Source organism: Simochromis diagramma, unplaced genomic scaffold, assembly GCF_900408965.1.
Source record: "Simochromis diagramma unplaced genomic scaffold, fSimDia1.1 OVJJ01000238.1, whole genome shotgun sequence".
NCBI lineage: Eukaryota > Metazoa > Chordata > Actinopteri > Cichliformes > Cichlidae > Simochromis > Simochromis diagramma.
Genome location: NW_024386854.1, coordinates 53607 through 76925, shown reverse-complemented (window position 1 = coordinate 76925; position 23319 = coordinate 53607). Strand labels below are relative to the sequence as shown.

General features: G+C 45.4%; 1 long non-coding RNA gene across 1 annotated transcript; it reads right to left on the bottom strand.

Annotated features, from left to right (window-relative positions):
• Positions 1–7014: 7014 nt before the first annotated feature.
• LOC120732079 lies at positions 7015–19494 on the bottom strand. The gene is made up of 3 exons (XR_005695512.1): positions 19401–19494; positions 8599–8678; positions 7015–7631 (listed from the first exon to the last, which is right to left on the bottom strand). It is a non-coding gene; the product is annotated as an uncharacterized LOC120732079 (long non-coding RNA).
• Positions 19495–23319: the final 3825 nt, after the last annotated feature.

The window sequence follows — 23319 nt, the reverse complement described above, 5'->3', positions numbered from 1 at the left end:
CCGGGTACAAAGGGGGGGGGAAAGCCTCCAGGGCCCCTCGTCTCAATCCGGTGAAGAAACCAACTGAGCCACAGGTACTCATCAGAATGGCTGGGAATGTGCTGTGCACCTTCTTGAGCCTGTGGACCCAGAGTGGGATGATAGGAGCACACTGGGACAGAGCAAACCACACCCAGTATCCGCATGGGTTTTCAACCAACTACTGGTGGCAGTTTAAGAACACAACCGCTCACATAAACAACGAGACCAATTGTTATGCTTGTGATGCCAGTGGCTACACATTCTTCTGGACTGTGGCCATATAGCATCACAGAGAGCGAGACAGTTTGTTTGGTTGCCTGAGCAACACATCCAGGAGTAAACGTACTTGGAACACTGCCAACTTTTCAACTGCTCTGAACCTGAATGGACGGTTGATTCACCAGTAGCTGGGAAGGTGAACTGCTCTGGTACGACAGACCTGCTAGCCTGACTCCACGTATCTGACTCGCTGCAGGACATTGAACAGCTAAACAAACTGAAAGCAGGCCAGTTACCTATGTGTATGAAGGGCAATGGATTAATCCAAGTTGGAGATTTATCATGAAATTTGTGCAACGTCACCTATTCTTTTGTCCTCTGCAAGAAGGGATATAAACAGAGAAGCCTTTTGTCTACTTTTACATCATGAACACTTCTCTAAGCTGGTTGAGGTTTGAGCCAAGAAGATCAAAACACCTTGATCCAATTTCCTTTACAAAGCTGCGGTCCCAACAGGACAGGAGAAGAGTTGTAAATGCAGATAATTCACCAGTTGACTCTAACCCCCACAGGATGCCTACAGTGAGAAGATTTGGGGGGGTTGATAGGAGTCATAAAGAAGGGTGTTGACCAGGCTACAGCTTTGAAGTTAGCTGAGAGCCACATAGACGAACAATAAAGTCAACTGATGTGTGTTAATGCCTCTGTCTGTATACGGTTGTATTGTAATGACATATGATTTTTAAGAATGTCGATTCTTCTTGTTTGACTGTTACATTCAGTTGTTTACTTGCAGAAATACATAATGAATCGCACGACAGGAGTAGATGCACCACAAGGCTGGATAGCTTGGTTACTGTCTGGTCCTTGGTGCCATCTTCTTTTGAAAATGTTCATTCCTGTTTTTGGACTGTTGACATTGATTTGCTTATGTATAGGATGCATTTTACCGTGTATAAGATCAATGCTAACTAAGATGATTTCTAATACAGTTGTTAATTATGTACTTTTATAACAATATGAAATGACTGAAATGAATGACATGACAGAAGCCTGTGTATAAACGACGCCTGTGCTGAAAATGTCAAGCACGAGGTGCATGGCTAAGAATATACTACACAGGAATAATTTGGAGCATAAAAATCACAAACGAGAGGGAATGTTAGAGTGAATTGTTAAATGTTGTCATTTTTATGCTTACCATCTTTTTTTTTTTTTTTTTTTTTTATGTCCCGTTTGGATCTTTAGCCATCAGAATTGTTGTCTTAAGGCCAAGAAAGATGCCAAGCGGATTTATTTTACCAAGTGGATCATCACGGCCTTGCCATATTGGTCCGTTTGATTGACCTTTATTATAATTATGTATTTATTTTATTTTCAGTTGCTACAAACGGGACAGACATGACTGGTGGATAGGACAGGGAGAAAAAATGAAAGAAAGAGAGGGAGAGAAAGAAAACCAAAGGGGAGAAGAGTTATTTTAACTCTGTGATGAAAGGAATTCCACTGTTCCCCTCCCCAGATTCTCGAGGTTCTGGTTGGGGGGCTGTAGTCTTTTATTACAGACACATCCTTGTGAATGTCTTTTTGATGTAAGCTTCCTGGAGGACACACACACATACACACACACACACACACACACACACTCTCTCTCTCTCTCTTACATACATACAGAAGTTCACACATATACATACAATGCCTTGTCTTAGAAACATGTGGCCGTTGCTTTGCTGTGATGTGTTTTGTGTGAACTGTTTCTCAATAAAAGGCAGCGAGAGGAGGCCGGATTTGGGGTCATTTTCGTGACACAGACGAGGCCTCCCTTGCAAGGAAAATCGATCGATCGCTGACTGTCTTGTTTTCTTCATGATGAATAAGTCTTCTTCATGATGAATAAGTCTCTAGAACTAGCGGGGCTTGTGGAAACACAGACCCAACAATTGGTTTCCTTGATTAATTTGTTTTTTAATAAGTGTCACGTCCCCTAAGCTTGCCTGAATTGGAAAATCTCTTGAGGCAGCTGTTTCTATTTCTTTCCCTCTTGCTTGGTACTCTACATTGCACCAACGCACTAGGATCCTCAGTTGAGCTGAAATATAGTAATCTTTCAAACATGGGAGCCCCAACCCCCCTTTATCTTTAGCCAACTGGATAGTTTGGTACTTAATCCGTGGTCTTTTCCCCTGCCATATGAACCTAGAGATTATTTTATCCCACTCCTGAAATTGTTTATCAGTTATTTCAACTGGGAGTGTTAGGAACAGATAAAGAATCCTAGGCAAGATATTAATTTCGACTGTATCAATACGTGACTCAAAGTTTAAAATTGGTATTAAGTTCCATCTTTTAATATCCTCATTTATTTTATAACACAAAGGTTTAAAATTTGCATGATATATTTTAGAGAGATCTTTAGTGATATTTACTTCATTTGCTCCAACTCCCAATTCAAATTATCTTTAGACTTAATTTCCTGATTTGGCTTATAATTAATAGTCTTCGATATATTTAGTTTATAACCTGATAGTGAGCTAAAGGTCTCCAGAAATGATAACAACTTGGGGAAAGTAGTATTTGGATTTGTCAAGTAAATCAAAATATCATCAGCAAACAAGGAAAACTTATATTCTCGACACATGATCTTGACTCCTGTAATATTAATGCATTGTATAACACTTTGACTCAGGGCCTCTATGAAAAGGGCAAAGAGTGAAGGACTAAATGGGCAACCCTGGCGTGTCCCTCTCTCTAGATTTAAAATAATTCAATTCAATTTTATTTATATAGCGCCAAATCACAACAAAAGTCGCCTCAAGGCGCTTCATAGATACAGAGAAAAACCCAACAATCATATGACCCCCTATGAGCAAGCACTTTGGCAACAGTGGGAAGGAAAACCTCCCTTTTTAACAGGAAGAAACCTCCAGCAGAACCAGGCTCAGGGAGGGGCGGCCATCTGCTGCGACCGGTTGGGGTGAGAGAAGGAAGACAGGATAAAAGACATGCTGTGGAAGAGAGACAGAGGTTAATAACAGATATGATTCAATGCAGAGAGGTCTGTTAATACATAGTGAGTGAGAAAGGTGACTGGAAAGGAAAAACTCAATGCATCATGGGAATCCCCCGGCAGCCTACGTCTATTGCAGCATAACTAAGGGAGGATTCAGGGTCACCTGGTCCTTCCTTCTGCTTAGCATACAGCCTCAGGATGCTAGACTTGGGGTGAAACCCTCCATGCATGGTAAGGAGCTTTCTTGTCTTGATGTCAGTGGCTTTTATCTCCTCCTTTGGCCAGCCTATTACCCCAGCAGGATACCTGATCACGGGTAGGGGGTAGGTGTTGATCTTGTTCTTACCGTTCAGCTGACTCCTCAGGACTTGCCTGACTCTCTGCAGGTACTTGGTGGTTGCAGCTTTCCTAGTGGCCTCTTCATGGTTCCCATTCGCCTGCGGGATCCCCAGGTACTTGTAACTGTCCTCTATGTCTGCAATGTTGCCTTCTGGTAGTTCGATCCCCTCAGTTCTGACTACCTTCCCTCTTTTTGTTACCATCCAACTATACTTCTCCAGTCCGAATGACATTCCAATGTCATTGCTGTATAGCCTGGTAGTGTGGATCAGTGAATCAATGTCTCGTTCACTCTTGGCATACAGACATGTCATCCATGTACAGGATGTGGCTGACAACTGCTCCATTCCATAGTCGGTATCCGTAGCCAGTCTTGTTAATGATCTCACTGAGGGGGTTCAGGCCTATACAGAACAGCAGTGGGGACAGAGCATCTCCTTGGTAGATCCCGCACTTGATGGTGACTTGTGCTATGGGCTTGAAGTTGACCTCTAGTGTTGTACGCCACATCCCCATTGAGTTCCTGATGAAGGCTCTTAGGGTCCTGTTGATCTTGTACAATTCTAGGCATTCCAGTATCCAGCTGTGGGGTATTGAGTCATAGGCCTTCTTGTAATCAATCCAGGCAGTGCACAAGTTGGTCAGTCTGGTCTTGCAGTCTCGGCTGACTGCTCTGTCTACCAGTAGCTGGTGTTTTGCACCTCTGGTATTCTCGCCCATCCCTTTCTGTGCCCCACTCATGTATTGACCCATGTGTCTGTTCATATTAGCTGCTATGATGCCTGACAGGAGTGTCCACATGGTGCTGGGGCAGGTTATTGGCCGGTACTTGGATGGGACCGGTCCCTTCTGGGGCCCTTGAGTATCAGGACTGTCCGGCCTTTGGTTAGCCATTCTGGGTGTCTCTCGTAAACTAGCAGCTGGTTCAATTGTGCTGCCAGGCGCTCGTTCATTTGTGCTGCCAGGCGTGAACCATATCAGGGCCTGGTGCTGTCCAACCCTTTCTTGGATATCTGCCACTGTGATGGTTACTGGGCCCTGTTCAGGGAGGTCGCTGTGGTCTGCCCTCAGATCCACTAGCCACTGAGCATTGCCGTTATGGGTTGCGTCCTTCTCCCATATGCTCTTCCAGTATTGTTCTGTTTCCAGCGTTGGTGGTGCTGTTCTCATATTGTTCCCCTGCCACTGAGAGTACACCTTGGCTGGTTCTGTGGAAAACAGCTAGTTTATTCCCCTGCCTTCTATCTCTCTGGTGTACCTCCTCAGGCGGCTGGCCAAGGCTGTGAGTCGTTGCTTGGCAGTTTCCAAGGCCTCAGGTATGGACAGCTTCCTTTGCTTCTTATGCACCTTCTTCATCGTGCCTTTCTGCAAGTTTATTTTGTATATCTACTATATTTAGTTATTTCTTCTTTTGTCGTCCAGCAATAAAAGCTGAGATTTGAGTTCACGTTTGCCTCCTGAAGTCTGCATTTTGGGTCCTCCATTCCTGCCTGCCACACACAGTCCTTGACAGAAGTTTGCAACCAGACAATGGACCCGGTAGACCACGAGCTGCACCAGTGGCGGGAAGCAGCCTTCGCCCAGCTGGAGGAAGAGCTCCTTTGGAAGTTGTGGCATACCCCCAACTATGATTGCATTTTCTGTGGGATTTGGCTGGCTCTCGGAGGTCCCTGGAGCTGCCGTAAGCCCAAGGTGGTAAAGGACAGCTATTTTTCAAAGACTATTAACACTATTAAACCAAAGACTGTCAGCCATGTTACAGAATCAAAGAATGTTATGACTGTTAACCCAGAGCCTATCAATTCTGGTTATGTCAATCCAGGTTGGGTTACATCAGAGTTTTTCCACCTAACCCCTCACACTGTTAAATTTGTTAGTCATGTTAGAAAAAAATTTAAACCCATTTTTTTCTTTTTTTTTCTGAGCCTGCTCTCTGCCTCTCCATGTCCCTCCTCCCAGGGTGGCTGCAGTACAATCATCCCCTGTATCCCTATATGTTTCCCTTGTGAGGGGGGCTGGGGCCCAGTTGGTCCCTGTTCCGGTTTCCAGGCTGACTGAGGCTCTTCTAGTATCCAGCTGGTTGAGCTGGAACTCACGTCTACCCCAGAGCAGTTAACTCATTAACTGCTGCACCTATGACTTATTCACTATAAACCGAGTGTAACTGCTAAGATAAATGGTCTTTTTTTTCACTTTGATATATTTTATCTAAGCCATCCTTAAATATGGGTTACACTTGGTATAAAATCTATTGTGCTATCATTAAACACAGTTGTTTAAAGGGACACACTTTCCACAAACGGGAACCAAATCAATAACATCAAAGGAATGTTAATAAATGCAGGACAGGTGAGTTTACATGAAGTTTTGGGTTTTTTTATTATTATTTTTTTATTCATGAAGAAAAAGAGTTACTTGTTGTGCACAGGAGACCTAAAAGCAGTATTTCTAAGAAAGTATTTCCAGCAGAACAAATAACAGATTATTAAATCCCTGAACTCTTCCATTACTTCCTCATAGTTCAGTGGTGATTTTCAAAAACACTTGGTTGACAGTTTTAGTCTGATTTCATCAATTATTCATCTCATTACATCCCATCTATGTGAGCACAATGTACCAGTTTTAGGTGATCTCTTAATTATTTGATTTCCAAACCTACTTCCAAACCAGTATTAAAAAGGGAGTTTGGCTTATTCTGGAAACTTTGTGGTTAACCCTGAGTGTTCTGTACTATGAAGCTGGTTCACAATCTCAAACAGGTGCAGCTGAGAGAATTAAAAACTGAAACTGTCATGAGCAGGTTATGTTTAGTGTCCAATCTAAAATCACCTGGAAGTGTTTTCACCGATTCTTTTAAAATGTGTTTTCAGTGTGATGTCCATTATCTGTGATATTGTTTATCAGGAAATGATTATGATCTGCTGCTTCATCTCTAATTACCACAAATACAGAAACACACCTGAATACCTATTCAACCAGTCACATTCATTCTGATCTGATCACCTTTGAAACAGAGAGTTGTACTAAGTGTGATCAGATACAAAATCATTCACTGCAAGTCCTTTTTAAAACAGGATTGTATTTTACTGGCATGTCTTTTTTATTCTTTATAGATTTTTCATTACCATTTGCTAACGTCTCTGGTGTAGATGTTATAAGGATCAATTTCTGTGGAAGCAGGGGAAACACTGGGTCAACTAAACAAGTTGACAACTGGTTCAAGGTTCAAGGTTCTTTATTTGTCACATGCATAGTTATACAAGTATAACACACAGTGAAATGTAGCCTGACACGCTCCTCGACATGTGTAAAAATTGGGGGGGGTATAGAGGAAGAACATTATATATATATACACAGACATATAGTATATACACTGGGTGAATGTGCAGTAGTAGCAGCAAGCAACTGTTTATTCTGAAAGTGATTTCAGATAACAGAAAGGTACCCTGGGAATGCTGAACTTGCTCTGTAGTGCAGAGCACAGGTCATATCTTTCTCTACATAACTACTGTCTTTATGTACCTAGCCAATGCTAAAATGAATGGTGATCAATCCTTTTCTCAAGATCTGTCCTAAAAACAATTAGACCTATCATTTTAACTTCTCATATTCATATTTTTTTTATTCCATGTTTTGTACATCGACTTTCAGTGTTGCAATGCTGGAGTTTGTCATGCTGGATTTAACAGTAATATCATTATCTGTATGGGTCAGATCAAGACCATCAGCTTTTCCTCTGACAAATCCTCTCTCAGGACTGTAATACATTTTACAATAAAGATCATAATCACAGTTTGTGTCCCTGTCAAAGACTCCGATTGCGAACCAGTTAGAGTACATGCCATAGTCAAAAGGAACAGAGAACATGATGGCTATTTTCTTATCAGCTCCCTTTTTCTCATGATCATAGAGATCGTAGGTGAAGACTCCAACAGATCCACGCGCTGTTCCACCAGTTTTTGAGAACATAGTGTTGCCAGATTCAGAAGGCTCAAGTTTTGCTGGCAAAGGAATTTGGCAGAGTCCGCTAACAAGATACAGACTAGTTAGAAAAAAAGAAAAATCTGAATTAATGTTATTATTCAAGCAGTATCCATACTCTTCATAATGAGTCAGGTGGATCAGTTTCTATAAAGTATGAATAATGACAGGGGTATTGCTGCTGGTATATGAACATCATGTCAGGAGTTCGTAAGACATTTGCTAAACTTCTTATCTGATTCCTTCTGTTAGTTTAATATACTGACAATTTGTCATGACCCTAGGTGTTCCTCAAAGACGCAAAAGAATATACACTTCCACATTCCTACAGTGCGCACTGGGTTGTGGATGGAATCCAATAGATTGACCCTCCCAGCGGTAACACACGTTCCAGCCATGTATTCCCTAATCTAACCTTATTCCTAACACTAACCATAATCTCATCCCTAACCTTAACCACCACCTTGATCGTGTTAGATAGTGTTTTCCAAAGTGATTACAGTAAAACAAAAGTGCATGTGTAGATTCATTCCAAATGGTTCTCATGTTTTCTAATTTTTCTGAACTTGTAATATAAAGATGTGTTGGGTGGCCGAAAGCGTAACATACTGAAGATTTGTCACTAGTGTAAAATGTGACTCTTTAGGAACAGAACGTGTTGTAATTTTATCAATGATACCTGTGAGGTCATGTGGAGCCATCATCTCAGTAACAGTAAAAACTGATTCACAGACAAAATTGTAACTTTAGATAAATTCACTGCAGACAGATAATGTATAATGTATAATATTGCTGAGCTCCCTTCTGCTTCATTTTATGTACATTTCTCAAATTTGTAGCTCATCAGCCATTCTGTTCAGCAGCAAAGATCAATATGTATGAGGTGTGAAATAAAGTGAAAAAAATATGATTTAATGTGCTTCCAGTTTATATTTTTAATGTGTAGAAACTTGTTGTATAGTTATAGATATATCCCGTCCACTTGAGAAACCACCACTTTAAACACTAAAGAACAAAAGTGTAGTCACCTGGGGTTACGAAGGGTGTAGCTGATACTCTTGTTCGTAATATAAATGGTGGACTGGCGAGCACCCATTGTGTCTAGAAACTGAAGAACAAAAAGAGAGTGAAGAACATGTTCCTGTTTGTGGGAGCGTCTGTGTTTGTACACCAGTGAGGACACGGCTGACGACTCCAGTAAGCATTTAAACATAAACACAGATGCCATCATAATGTCCACTCATCATGTTATGGCGGCGCGCACAGACGCAGCGGCCCGGAGCTCCTACATTTTTGCACTTTTGGTGGTACTGTGTATTATTTCACACAGTCTGGGGTTACTTCAATACAACAGAGATGATCTACTACAACTAAGCCGTGGAGATCTTCAACTAACATCCGAGTATCTCATCCCCCCGGAGATCGTTAAGCAACCCCCGGGGCTACCCGCAACAGCAAGCCGCAGGAGGAGACGTTGCGAGCGGAGGCAGAAGAGAGGCAGGCGGGGAGGCCTGTGGGCACGACTAAAGACTAGTCCGTTTAAACCACCACTCCCGATCATATTCCTCTCCAACGCCTGTTCAATCCGTTACAAACTGGATGAAATACGACTGCAGATCGCCACTCGACGGACTTTTAATAACTGTTCGTGCATGATTTTCACTGAAACCTGGCTGGACAGCGCCATTCCCGATGCGGCTATTGATCTAGCAGGCCGCACCGCCTATCGAGCCGACAGGTCTGCGGACTCGGGTAAGAAGACTGGCGGGGGGCTGTGCATCTATATTAACAACTTTTGGTGCACGAACGTCACGGTAACGGAAAGACTGTGCAGTACAGAGGTAGAACTGTTGGTGTTAAAGTGCCGTCCATTCTATCTCCCTCGGGAATTTTCTGCCGTTTACATCTGCGCTGTTTACATTCCACCAGATGCTAATGCTAAGCTAGCGTTAGCACAATTGAGCAGCAGCATCAATAACAGCCTGGTAGCACACCCGGACAGTGTCTTTATTGCGGCTGGGGATTTTAACCACGCGGACCTGAAATCTGTACTTCACAATTTCCACCGTAATGTGAAGTGTGCTACCAGAGGAGATAGAACGTTGGACCAGGTGTACACCAACATGGCGAATGCATACAGAGCCCAGGCTTATCCCCACCTGGGTCTGTCAGACCATCTCTCCCTTCTGCTACACCCAATATACACACAAAAGATCAAGAGCACTGGGATTACAACCAAAACCGTGAGAACATGGCCGCAGGATGCTATTCCGATGCTTCAGGACTGTTTCCACTGCACAGACTGGGATGTATTCAAGGTGCAGGACACTGACAATCGTGTCGCATTGGACAGTTACACCTCCACTGTCTTGAACTACATCTGTTTCTGTGTGGACAATGTAACAACTTGGAAACGATTCCGTGTGTTCCCTAATAATCCACCCTGGATGACACACGGAGTTCAACAACTTATTCGAACAAGGAACAACGCTTTCAAATCCGGGGACCAGGAGGCATACAGTGCTGCCAGGGCCAACCTGAGAAGAGGCATCAAGACTGCCAAGCAGCAGCACAGGAGGCGTACCGAGGCCAGGTTTGAGAACAACACAAACCCAAGGCAGGTCTGGGAGGGCATCAGGGCTATCACGGACTACAAAAGAAGAACACCATCATCACCCTCAGCCGACAGTTCTACTCTGGCTGAGGATCTAAATCTCTTTTATGCCCGTTTTGATAGGGAGAACACCGACCCTGTCCTGTCCCCTCTCCCCTCAACCGATCCTGCTCCAGTCCTGAGCACTCATGAGCTGAGGCGTGTGTTCCGGAGCATTAACACCAGGAAGGCGGCCGGGCCAGATGGAGTGCTGGGCCGGGTGCTAAAAGACTGTGCTGCGGACCTGGCGGACGTCTTCACCTCTATATATAACACCTCGTTGTCCTGTTCACTGGTACCATCCTGTTTCAAAGCAGCAACCATCGTTCCCATCCCAAAACAGTCAAATGTCACATGTCTGAACGATTTCAGACCTGTGGCACACTCACCCCCATTCCCGCCAAATGCCTGGAGAGACTGGTCATTAAACACATCAGAGCTGCTTTTCCACCATCCCTGGACCCGCACCAGTTTGCATACAGGGAGAACCGGTCAACCGAGGATGCGATCGCCACAGTGCTGCACACATTACTGAAGCACTTGGAACACAGGAACACCTATGCACGGCTCCTCTTTGTAGACTACAGCTCGGCTTTTAATACCATCCGGCCATACAAACTCCGTCCCAAACTCCACCAACTGGGACTTAACTCCTCTCTGTGCAACTGGATTGTGGACTTCCTCACTAACCGTAGACAGAGTGTCAGAGTGGGTAAGAACACCTCTTCCACCCTTGTGGTCAACACCGGTGCCCCTCAGGGGTGTGTTCTGAGCCCTCTGCTATACACTCTCTTCACCCATGACTGTATTTCCTCCTGCGCATCCAATCTCATTGTTAAGTTTGCAGATGACACTACAGTGCTCGGACTTATATCCAACAATGATGAGACAAACTATAGGACAGAGGTGCAACAACTAGAGTCATGGTGCCACGACAATAACTTGGTCTTAAACACCAAAAAGACCAAGGAGATCATTGTAGATTTCCGGAGGAAGGGTCATAACAACCATCTGCCTCTCTTCATTGGTAGTGAGGCGGTGGAGAGGGTGAGCAGTTTTAAATTCTTGGGGGTAACTGTGACCGAGGACCTGTCCTGGGGCAACCATATCACCTCAGTTGCACGGAAGGCCCAACAGCACCTCTACTACCTGAGGAGACTGCGGAGCGCACACATTCCCAGATCTCTGATGTTGAACTTCTACAACTGTGCCATCAGCAGCGTTCTGACGTATGGATTTCTAGTGTGGTTCCCCAGCTGCACCAAGGCCGATCAGCAAGCACTCCAGCGGGTGGTGAAAGAAGCTGGCAGAATTATTGGAACAAGTCTGCCAGAGATCAGTAATATCTTCCCCACTCGCTGTCTGAGGAGGGTGCACAGTATCCTGCGGGACCAACATCACCCTGCGCGCCACCTTTTCCATCTGCTGCCCTCAGGGAGAAGGTACAGGTCTATACAGGCCAGAACATCCAGACTGGCCAACAGCCTGTATCCACAGGCTGTGAGGCTCCTGAACTCTCTGCCCCCCTCTCACGGACAATAACCATATCCAACTTCTTAATAGCAATGAACTGGTTTGCATTGGTGCATCATATCTTTATTCTCTTCCCCCTCCTGCCCCCCCCCCCCCTCTTTCTTAAATAGATAACTATCATATCTGATATCATATCTCACAGTACAATAATATTGAATGGGTTGCATTGTTGTATTTTGTCATGTTTCTCAGGTCTTTGTCTGAATTTCTACGAACATTATTGCTAAGGATTGTCTTATTGCATTGGAGTCACACTGGGTTAAATATGTACACTTGGGTTTTAAGGGGTATTTATTATTTTCTTCTTTTTTTGGGTTGTATGGAAGCCCCAAACGCAATTTCATTGTTCTTGACAATGACAATAAATAAATACTACTACTACTACTACTTATGGTCCCTGCCAGTAGTGGTTTTTGATAGGGGTGACATGGGTGGTAGCCCAGGGCGGCAACGTGGTGGGGCACGTGGCATCACAAGCATCTCTAAAAAATAGTTGCTCGTATTCATGCTGCCCTGACATCAGTCAGCATATTTTGGAGATGGCATAGGCACTGACCGGTTTTCTGCCGCCCATTTGCTGGGAGTAAGGGTGCACTACGTTTGCCAGGTGCGCCTGCTGCTGCAGCACAGAGAGGAGAGGGTGGGGCGGTCTGGGATTCACTGGCTGACTGGAGCAGCATCTAAGAACCAACTCGCAAAATGAAACAACATAAAAACAAACCAACAAACACGAAAACACCAGACATTATGATGCAGACTTATAATTTGCACCAATGTTTTTTTCAAAATTCTATAAAAGGAGCGCGAGAGCCCTCACAACTGTTGTGCTGTGCTGCTTACTGCTGTGCTGAAGTCAAAGTAAACTTTGTTGTCATCTCCACTACATACAGTACAGAATATAGAGTGACGAGACGACAAGGCTCCAGTTACAGCAGTGCAAGTAAACAAACAATATATGTAAGAAGAGTAAGAAAATAAATATACACTTTAGGACTCGGGGTAAAGGGATCAATAACAATATAAAATGCATAATCTACAGTTTGATGATTTAAAGTCTCACACACAACCTGTCGACAGGGGAGGGGGCAGCTGCTTCCAAATAGAGCTCATTTCATTCATAATGTTGTAAATCCAAGTCCATTATGTATTCATTATTTGAATCCTGGGTTGTGCGAATGTTACGGCCCTAGCAGGGCCTCCTCCTGAAGTTGCCTGTGTGGGCATGTCCTACCAGCTCTCCAGCCTTAGGTGCCATCTGTTTCTTTTATACAGCTGCCTTCCATCAACAATTAAGGGTATTTAAGCCCAGAGAAAGGTCAGCTCTGGTGCTAGGGAGCTATGTGAGTGGTTGCAGCTAGTGAGCTGCATATATATATATATATATTATATATAATCAAGGTAGCACGGAGGGAGGTCAGCCAACTATCGGAGTTGCAGAAAGGCACAGTGAAGAAGGTGCATAAGAAGTACAGGAAGCTGTCCACACCTGAGGCCTTGGAAACTGCCAAGCAACGACTCACAGCCTTGGACAGCCACTTGAGGAGGTACACCAGAGAGATAGAAGGCAGGAGAATAAACCAGCTGTTCTCCACAGAACCAGCAAAGGTGTACTCTCAGTGGCAAGGGAACAATAAGAGAACAGCAACACCAAGGCTGGAGACGGAGCAATACTGGAAGAGCATATGGGAGAAGGACACAACCCATAACGGCAATGCTCAGTGGCTAGTGGATCTGAGGGCAGACCACAGCGACCTTCCTGAACAGGGTCCAGTAACCATCACAGTGGCAGACATCCAAGCAAGGGTCTCTAGTATGAAGAGTTGGACAGCACTGGGCCCCGACTTGGTTCACGCCTACTGGCTGAAGAAGCTGACTGCACTCCACGAACGTCTGGCAGCACAAATGAACCAGCTGCTAGTTAACGAGAGACACCCGGAATGGCTAACCGAAGGTCGGACGGTCCTGATCCCCAAGGACCCCAAGAAGGGACCGGTCCCATCCAACTACCGACCAATAACCTGCCTCAGTACTACATGGAAGCTCCTGTCAGGCATCATAGCGGCTAAGATGAACAGGCACATGGGTCAATACATGAGCGGGACACAGAAAGGGATTGGCAAGAATACCGGAGGTGCAAAACACCAGCTACTGGTAGACAGAGCAGTCAGCCGAGACTGCAAGACCGGACTGACCAACCTGTGCACTGCTTGGATTGATTACAAGAAGGCCTATGACTCAATACACCATAGCTGGATACTGGAATGCCTAGAATTGTACAAGATCAACAGGACCCTAAGAGCCTTCATCAGGAACTCAATGGGGATGTGGCGTACAACACTAGAGGTCAACTTCAAGCCCATAGCACAAGTCACCATCAAGTGCGGGATCTACCAAGGAGATGCTCTGTCCCCACTGCTGTGCTGTATAGGCCTGAACCCCCTCAGTGAGATCATTAACAAGACTGGCTACGGATACCGACTATGGAATGGAGTAGTTGTCAGCCACATCCTGTACATGGATGACATGTCTGTATGCCAAGAGTGAACGAGACATTGATTCACTGATCCACACTACCAGGCTATACAGCGATGACATTGGAATGTCGTTCGGACTGGAGAAATATAGTTGGATGGTAACAAAAAGAGGGAAGGTAGTCAGAACTGAGGGGATCGAACGACCAGAAGGCAACATTGCAGACATAGAGGACAGTTACAAGTACCTGGGGATCCTGCAGGCGAATGGGAACCATGAAGAGGCAGCTAGGAAAGCTGCAACCACCAAGTACCTGCAGAGGGTCAGGCAAGTCCTGAGGAGTCAGCTGAACGGTAAGAACAAGATCCAGGCTATCAACACCTACGCCCTGCCCGTGATCAGGTACCCAGCTGGTATAATAAGTTGGCACTGACATAAAGACAAGAAAGACATGCATGGAGGGTTTCACCCCAAGTCCAGCACCCTGAGGCTGTATGCTAAGCGGAAGGAAGGGGGCCGGGGACTGGTGAGTGTCAGCACCACAGTCCAGGATGAGACAATGAACATCCAAGAATACATTGGGAAGATGGCCCCACCTGACCGAGTGCTCAGTGAATACCTCAGGCAGCAGAAACCCAAGAAAGAGGACGGAGACGAGGAACCATCATGGAAGGACAGGCCCCTGCATGGTATGTACCACCGGCAGATAGAGGAGGTGGCTGATATCCAGAAATCCTACCAGTGGCTGGACAAAGCTGGACTGAAAGACAGCACAGAGGCACTAATCATGGCAGCACAAGAACAAGCTCTGAATGCATGAAGCATGAAGAGGGGAGTGCGTTCACTCCTCTACAGAGTGTTCTGGCGTGGATCACACACCTCCTAGGAGAGGTCGTATCTTCTCTTACTGATATATGGTTTAGCAAACACACGTATATCTCTTTAAGTATAAGAGCCTTTTGTTTAGATAGAACTGCTAGATGCCTGGCACCAGCTTTGGGGAGTCTTCACAGGGTCACATCTTGACCACACACACACACACACACACACACACACACAGGCAAGGTACTCTTTGTGTGTATGTAGACGTCATATGTTAATGAACCTATGCATATTCATGTAACCTCAACAAAAGAACAGTGGTACTGGAGAACGGACGAGAGCAACTGGGGTCAAGCGAAGGAACGGCGTTTGTCCGGTTCTCTCCCGTGCACGAGAAACATGAAGAACTTTGCCTACTCGTGTCTTGCTTGCTGTGTAATTATATTGTCCTCAACGTTCCAGCGAATGGGTTCAAGCTACGAACCTATCATGGTGTTCTTGGGATGCAACTCAGTATTCTCCTTCCTCCAAACACGACGAGTTGAGTTTATACCAAAAAGTTCTACTTTGGTTTCATCTGACCACATGACATTCTCCCAATCCTCTGCTGTGTCATCCATGTGCTCTCTGGCAAACTTCAGACGGGCCTGGACATGCACTGGCTTCAGCAGCGGAACACGTCTGGCACTGCGGGATTTGATTCCCTGCCGTCGTAGTGTGTTACTGATGGTGACCTTTGTTACTTTGGTCCCAGCTCTCTGCAGGTCATTCACCAGGTCCCCCCGTGTGGTTCTGGATCTTTGCTCACCGTTCTCATGATCATTGTGACCCCACGGGATGAGATCTTGCGTGGAGCCCCAGATCGAGGGAGATTATCAGTGGTCTTGTATGTCTTCCATTTTCTGATGATTGCTCCCACAGTTGAGTTTTTCACACCAAGCTGCTTGCCTATTGTAGATTCACTCTTCCCAGTCTTGTGCAGGTCTACAATACTTTTCCTGGTGTCCTTCGAAAGCTCTTTGGTCTTGGCCATGGCGGAGTTTGGAGTCTGACTGTTTGAGGCTGTGGACAGGTGTCTTTTATACAGATGATGAGTTCAAACAGGTGCCATTCATACAGGTAAAGAGGGGGGGACAGAAAAGCTTCTTACAGAAGACGTTACAGGTCTGTGAGAGCCAGAGATTTTCCTTGTTTGAGGTGACCAAATACTTATTTTCCACCCTAATTTACGAATAAATTCTTTACAAATCCTACCATGTGAATTCATGGATTTTTTTTTCACATTCTGTCCCTCACAGTTGACGTGTACCTCTGGTGCAAATTACTGACCTCTGTCATCATTTTAGGTGCGAGAACTTGCACAATCGGTGGCTGACTAAATACTTTTTTGCCCCACTGTAACAGCAGGGTGCAAGATGCTAGCAGGCAAGGCATACATGGAACGCCATAACCAAGTGGCCGGCATAGTGTACAGGAACATCTGTGCCGAGTATAACCTGGAAGTCCCGAGGTCAAAATGGGAGATGCCCCCAAGGGTGGTGGAGAATGACCGAGCTAAGATCCTGTGGGACTTCCAGATACAGACGGACAAAATGGTGGTGGCTAACCAACCGGACATAGTGGTGGTTGACAAAGAGAAGAAGACGGCCGTAGTGATCGATGTAGTGGTTCCGAATGACAGCAACATCAGGAAGAAGGAACACGAGAATCTGGAGAAATATCAAGGGCTTAGAGAAGAGCTCGAGAAGATGTGGAGGGTGAAGGTGACGGTGGTCCCAGTGGTAATCGGAGCACTAGGTGCGGTGACTCCAGAGCTAGGCGAGTGGCTCCAGCAGATCCCGGGAACAACATCGGAGATCTCTGTCCAGAAGAGCGCAGTCCTGCGAACAGCTAAGATACTGCGCAGGACACTCAAGCTCCCAGGCCTCTGGTAGAGGACCCGAGCTTGAAGGATAAAACCGCCCGCAGGGGCATGCTGGGTGTTTATATATATATATATATATATATATATATATATATTGCTACATATATATACATTATACATATATATATATATATGTATAATAAAAAACACACATATATATATATACAGTGGGGCAAAAAAGTATTTAGTCAGCCACCGATTGTGCAAGTTCCCCCACTTAAAATGATGAAAGAGGTCAGTAATTTGCACCAGAGGTACACTTCAACTGTGAGAGACAGAATGTGAAAAAAAAAATCCATGAATCCACATGGTAGGATTTGTAAAGAATTTATTCGTAAATCAGGGTGGAAAATAAGTATTTGGTCAATAACAAAAATACAACTCAATACTTTGTAACATAACCTTTGTTGGCAATAACAGAGGTCAAACGTTTACTATAGGTCTTTACCAGGTTTGCACACACAGTAGCTGGTATTTTGGCCCATTCCTCCATGCAGATCTTCTCGAGAGCAGTGATGTTTTGGGGCTGTCGCCGAGCAACACGGACTTTCAACTCCCGCCACAGATTTTCTATGGGGTTGAGGTCTGGAGACTGGCTAGGCCACTCCAGGACTTTCAAATGCTTCTTACGGAGCCACTCCTTTGTTGCCCGGGCGGTGTGTTTTGGATCATTGTCATGTTGGAAGACCCAGCCTCGTTTCATCTTCAAAGTTCTCACTGATGGAAGGAGGTTTTGGCTCAAAATCTCACGATACATGGCCCCATTCATTCTGGCCTTAACACGGATCAGTCGTCCTGTCCCCTTGGCAGAAAAACAGCCCCATAGCATGATGTTTCCACCCCCATGCTTCACAGTAGGTATGGTGTTCTTGGGATGCAACTCAGTATTCTTCTTCCTCCAAACACGACGAGTTGAGTTTATACCAAAAAGTTCTACTTTGCTTTCATCTGACCACATGACATTCTCCCAATCCTCTGCTGTATCATCCATGTGCTCTCTGGCAAACTTCAGACGGGCCTGGACATGCACTGGCTTCAGCAGCGGAACACGTCTGGCACTGCGGGATTTGATTCCCTGCCGTTGTAGTGTGTTACTGATGGTGACCTTTGTTACTTTGGTCCCAGCTCTCTGCAGGTCATTCACCAGGTCCCCCCGTGTGGTTCTGGGATCTTTGCTCACCGTTCTCATGATCATTTTGACCCCACGGGATGAGATCTTGCGTGGAGCCCCAGATCGAGGGAGATTATCAGTGGTCTTGTATGTCTTCCATTTTCTGATGATTGCTCCCACAGTTGATTTTTTCACACCAAGCTGCTTGCCTATTGTAGATTCACTCTTCCCAGTCTGGTGCAGGTCTACAATACTTTTCCTGGTGTCCTTCAAAAGCTCTTTGGTCTTGGCCATGGCGGAGTTTGGAGTCTGACTGTTTGAGGCTGTGGACAGGTGTCTTTTATACAGATGATGAGTCCAAACAGGTGCCATTCATACAGGTAACGAGTGGGGGACAGAAAAGCTTCTTACAGAAGACGTTACAGGTCTGTGAGAGCCAGAGATTTTCCTTGTTTGAGGTGACCAAATACTTATTTTCCACCCTAATTTACGAATAAATTCTTTACAAATCCTACCATGTGAATTCATGGATTTTTTTTTTCACATTCTGTCTCTCACAGTTGAAGTGTACCTCTGGTGCAAATTACTGACCTCTGTCATCATTTTAAGTGGGGGAACTTGCACAATCAGTGGCTGACTAAATACTTTTTTGCCCCACTGTATATATATATATATATATATATATTTGTATATGTGTGTGCGTGCATGTGTATATGTAAATGTCTGTGTGTGTGCGCACATTTATTTTTATCTGGTTACATTCAATATGGTTCCAAGAACAGTTTTTTTTACAGTAAAATGTTTTATATGTATGTACAATCCTTAATATACACATAAAATATATGTATATTTTATACATAAAATATATGTATATTTTATGTGGGGGGTGGGGTGGAGGGTACCGGGGGTGGGGCGCCAGAAGAGGTGTTCGCCCAGGGCACGAAACAGTCTACGACCGCCACTGGTCCCTGCGTTTGGCCCTGTGGGACCTTTCCGATTAGAGCCACCTTATCTTAAAAGGTTCCTTCAAAGGGCTCTGCAGCTTTCCCCCCCTTAAACCTCCTTTTGCTCATTTCATGCCTTAAATCTTTCAAAATTTAAAAATGCATGTCCATTTTTAAATTGTAAAAAGATTCGAGGCATAAAATAAGAAAAGCTGAGACACCCAGATGTGACACTACTGATGTTTAGAGAGAAATATTGAAAAGAGGATTCTGAAAACTCTGTGAGCTATGAAAAAAGAATTTACATTCAATATTAACAAACAAACAATAACTTGTCTCTTTTTCAGTAATATAAACAAAGTCAGACTTACAGTGATGAGATGAATTCAGGTGAAAATGATCAGCAGTCTGTGTATGAGCTGTCCTTGCAGTCTGACAGAGACCAAACCACTCTCTTTTTATACCTTGAAAGTGAAAGTAGAATGCCTGTTCATGGACTGCAGGAAGCTTGATGAGATCATTTTTTCCTGTCAGGAAAAAAACCCTCCATTTTTCTTTGGGGTAAATTTGAGAAATATGTTTATATATATCTATCTCTCTCTCTCTCTCTCTCTCTATATATATATATATATATATATATATATATATATCTATCTCTCTCTCTCTCTCTCTATATATATATATATATATATATATATATATATATATATATATATATATATATATATATATATATATAAATAAAACAAACACCCAGCACGCCCCTGCAGGCGGTTTATCCTTCAAGCTCGGGTCCTCTACCAGAGGCCTGGGAGCTTGAGGGTCCTGCGCAGTATCTTAGCTGTTCCCAGGACTGCGCTCTTCTGGACAGAGATCTCCGATGTTATTCCCGGGATCTGCTGGAGCCACTCGCCTAGCTTGGGAGTCACCGCACCTAGTGCTCCGATTACCACGGGGACCACCGTTACCTTCATCCTCCACATCCTCTCAAGCTCTTCTCTGAGCCCTTGGTATTTCTCCAGCTTCTTGTGTTCCTTCTTCCTGATATTGCTGTCATTCGGAACCGCTACATCGATCACTACGGCCGTCTTCTTCTGTTTGTCTACCACCACTATGTCCGGTTGGTTAGCCACCACCATCTTGTCCGTCTGTATCTGGAAGTCCCACAGGATCTTAGCTCGGTCATTCTCCACCACCCTTGGGGGCATCTCCCATTTTGACCTCGGGACTTCCAGGTTATACTCGGCACAGATGTTCCTGTACACTATGCCGGCCACCTGGTTATGGCGTTCCATGTATGCCTTGCCTGCTAGCATCTTGCACCCTGCTGTTATGTGCTGGATTGTCTCTGGGGCATCTTTACACAGCCTGCACCTGGGGTCTTGCCTGGTGTGATAGACCCCAGCCTCTATGGCTCTTGTACTCAGAGCTTGTTCTTGTGCTGCCATGATTAGTGCCTCTGTGCTGTCTTTCAGTCCAGCTTTGTCCAGCCACTGGTAGGATTTCTGGATATCAGCCACCTCCTCTATCTGCCGGTGGTACATACCGTGCAGGGGCCTGTCCTTCCATGATGGTTCCTCATCTCCCTCCTCTTTCTTGGGTTTCTGCTGCCTGAGGTATTCACTGAGCACTCGGTCAGTTGGGGCCATCTTCCCAATGTATTCTTGGATGTTCATTGTCTCATCCTGGACTGTGGTGCTGACACTCACCAGTCCCCGGCCCCCTTCCTTCCGCTTAGCATACAGCCTCAGGGTGCTGGACTTGGGGTGAAACCCTCCATGCATGGTAAGGAGCTTTCTTGTCTTTATGTCAGTGGCTTCTATCTCCTCCTTTGGCCAGCCTATTACCCCAGCAGGGTACCTGATCACGGGCAGGGCGTACGTGTTGATGGCCCGGATCTTGTTCTTACCATTCAGCTGACTCCTCAGGACTTGCCTGACCCTCTGCAGGTACTTGGTGGTTGCAGCCTTTCTAGCTGCCTCTTCATGGTTCCCATTTGCCTGTGGGACCCCCAGGTACTTGTAACTGTCCTCTATGTCTGCAATGTTGCCTTCTGGTAGTTCAATCCCCTCAGTTCTGACTACCTTCCCTCTCTTGGTTACCATCCGACTACACTTCTCCAGTCCGAACGACATTCCAATGTCATTGCTGTATAGCCTGGTAGTGTGGATCAGTGAATCGATGTCTCGTTCACTCTTGGCATACAGCTTGATGTCATCCATGTACAGGAGGTGGCTGACAACTACTCCATTCCATAGTCGGTATCCGTAGCCAGTCTTGTTAATGATCTCACTGAGGGGGTTCAGGCCTATGCAGAACAGTAGTGGGGACAGAGCATCTCCTTGGTAGATCCCGCACTTGATGGTGACTTGTGCTATGGGCTTAGAGTTTGCCTCTAGTGTTGTACGCCACATCCCCATTGAGTTCCTGATGAAGGCTCTTAGGGTCCTGTTGATCTTGTACAATTCTAGGCATTCCAGTATCCAGCTGTGGGGCATTGAGTCATAGGCCTTCTTGTAATCAATCCAGGCAGTGCACAGGTTGGTCAGTCCGGTCTTGCAGTCTCGGCTGACTGCTCTGTCTACCAGTAGCTGGTGTTTTGCACCTCCGGTATTCTTGCCAATCCCTTTCTGTGCCCCGCTCATGTATTGACCCATGTGCCTGTTCATCTTAGCCGCTATGATGCCTGACAGGAGCTTCCATGTAGTACTGAGGCAGGTTATTGGTCGGTAGTTGGATGGGACCGGTCCCTTCTTGGGGTCCTTGGGGATCAGGACCGTCCGACCTTCGGTTAGCCATTCCGGGTGTCTCTCGTTAACTAGCAGCTGGTTCATTTGTGCTGCCAGACGTTCGTGGAGTGCAGTCAGCTTCTTCAGCCAGTAGGCGTGAACCAAGTCGGGGCCCAGTGCTGTCCAACTCTTCATACTAGAGACCCTTGCTTGGATGTCTGCCACTGTGATGGTTACTGGACCCTGTTCAGGAAGGTCGCTGTGGTCTGCCCTCAGATCCACTAGCCACTGAGCATTGCCGTTATGGGTTGTGTCCTTCTCCCATATGCTCTTCCAGTATTGCTCCGTCTCCAGCCTTGGTGGTGCTGTTCTCTTATTATTATTGTTCCCCCGCCACTGAGAGTACACCTTTGCTGGTTCTGTGGAGAACAGCTGGTTCATTCTCCTGCCTTCTATCTCTCTGGTGTACCTCCTCAAGTGGCTGTCCAAGGCTGTGAGTCTTTGCTTGGCAGTTTCCAAGGCCTCAGGTATGGACAGCTTGCTGTATTTCTTATACACCTTCTTTGTCGCACCTTTCTGCAACTCCGTTAGTTGGCTAACCTCCCTCCGTGCTACTTTGATCTTGCCCTCTAGCCTCCTTCTCCATGGAGGGTACTGCCCCTTGTGGCTGTTCAACTTGTAGCCAAGCATCTCACTGATCACTGCTGCCGTATTGTAGATCAGCTTGTTAGTTTCGGTAACCGTGGTTGTAGGTATTGTCCGTAGTGCTGCATTAACATCATCTAGCAGACCTTCTGAGGGTACTTCACGTAATCTTGGTAACCGGCTGCGGGGGATCCAGGTTTCAAGCTTGGCCATGATCCTATTTTTCAGGTCAGTTCCTCTCGCACTCAACAGTCCTTCTCCTATCGCACTTGGGGCTATGTACCCAATCTCGGGTGGGGGTGATGATATCTCCCCCCTGACCTGGCGTCCTGACTCCTCCTTGCTGTAGCATTTGTGTTGTACCTCGTCAATCTCTAGCTGTGAGAGCAGTCCCTTCTTTCGAATGTTGGAACACTGAGCTACTAGTTGTTTCGCCGTCATTGTGGATGTTGGGTATCGAAGGCAGCTGAACCAGTCAACTCAATATGGAAGATTATAAACACACATTGGCCCTCGCGATGGGAAATTTGAGTATTAAAAAAATAACAAGACGGAAGAGTCGACTGACATAAAGTATTGTGTACATCGTGCAAGAAGGAATTTTCTTTTCACCGAAGCACTTCCATGTTAAAATATCACATTGACGCGAAGCATACGTTAGTTGGGGATGCTGCTAGGACTTTGGCCTAATTCGTCAGCCAGCTTGCAACAAACTACTCGAGAAAGATTGGGGACTCAGTAAGTCTACCTTTGACATATTTACTGAGACAGTTGCCAAGTGCATTGCAACAAACTGTAGACCTATTAATATATATTAACATAGCTTTGGTTCCTCGTGTCACGGACTTGAAGTGCCTCCACAAGAGTGACAGAGAGAGTGGATAAATGTTTCCAATTTTTTTGTTAATATAAATAT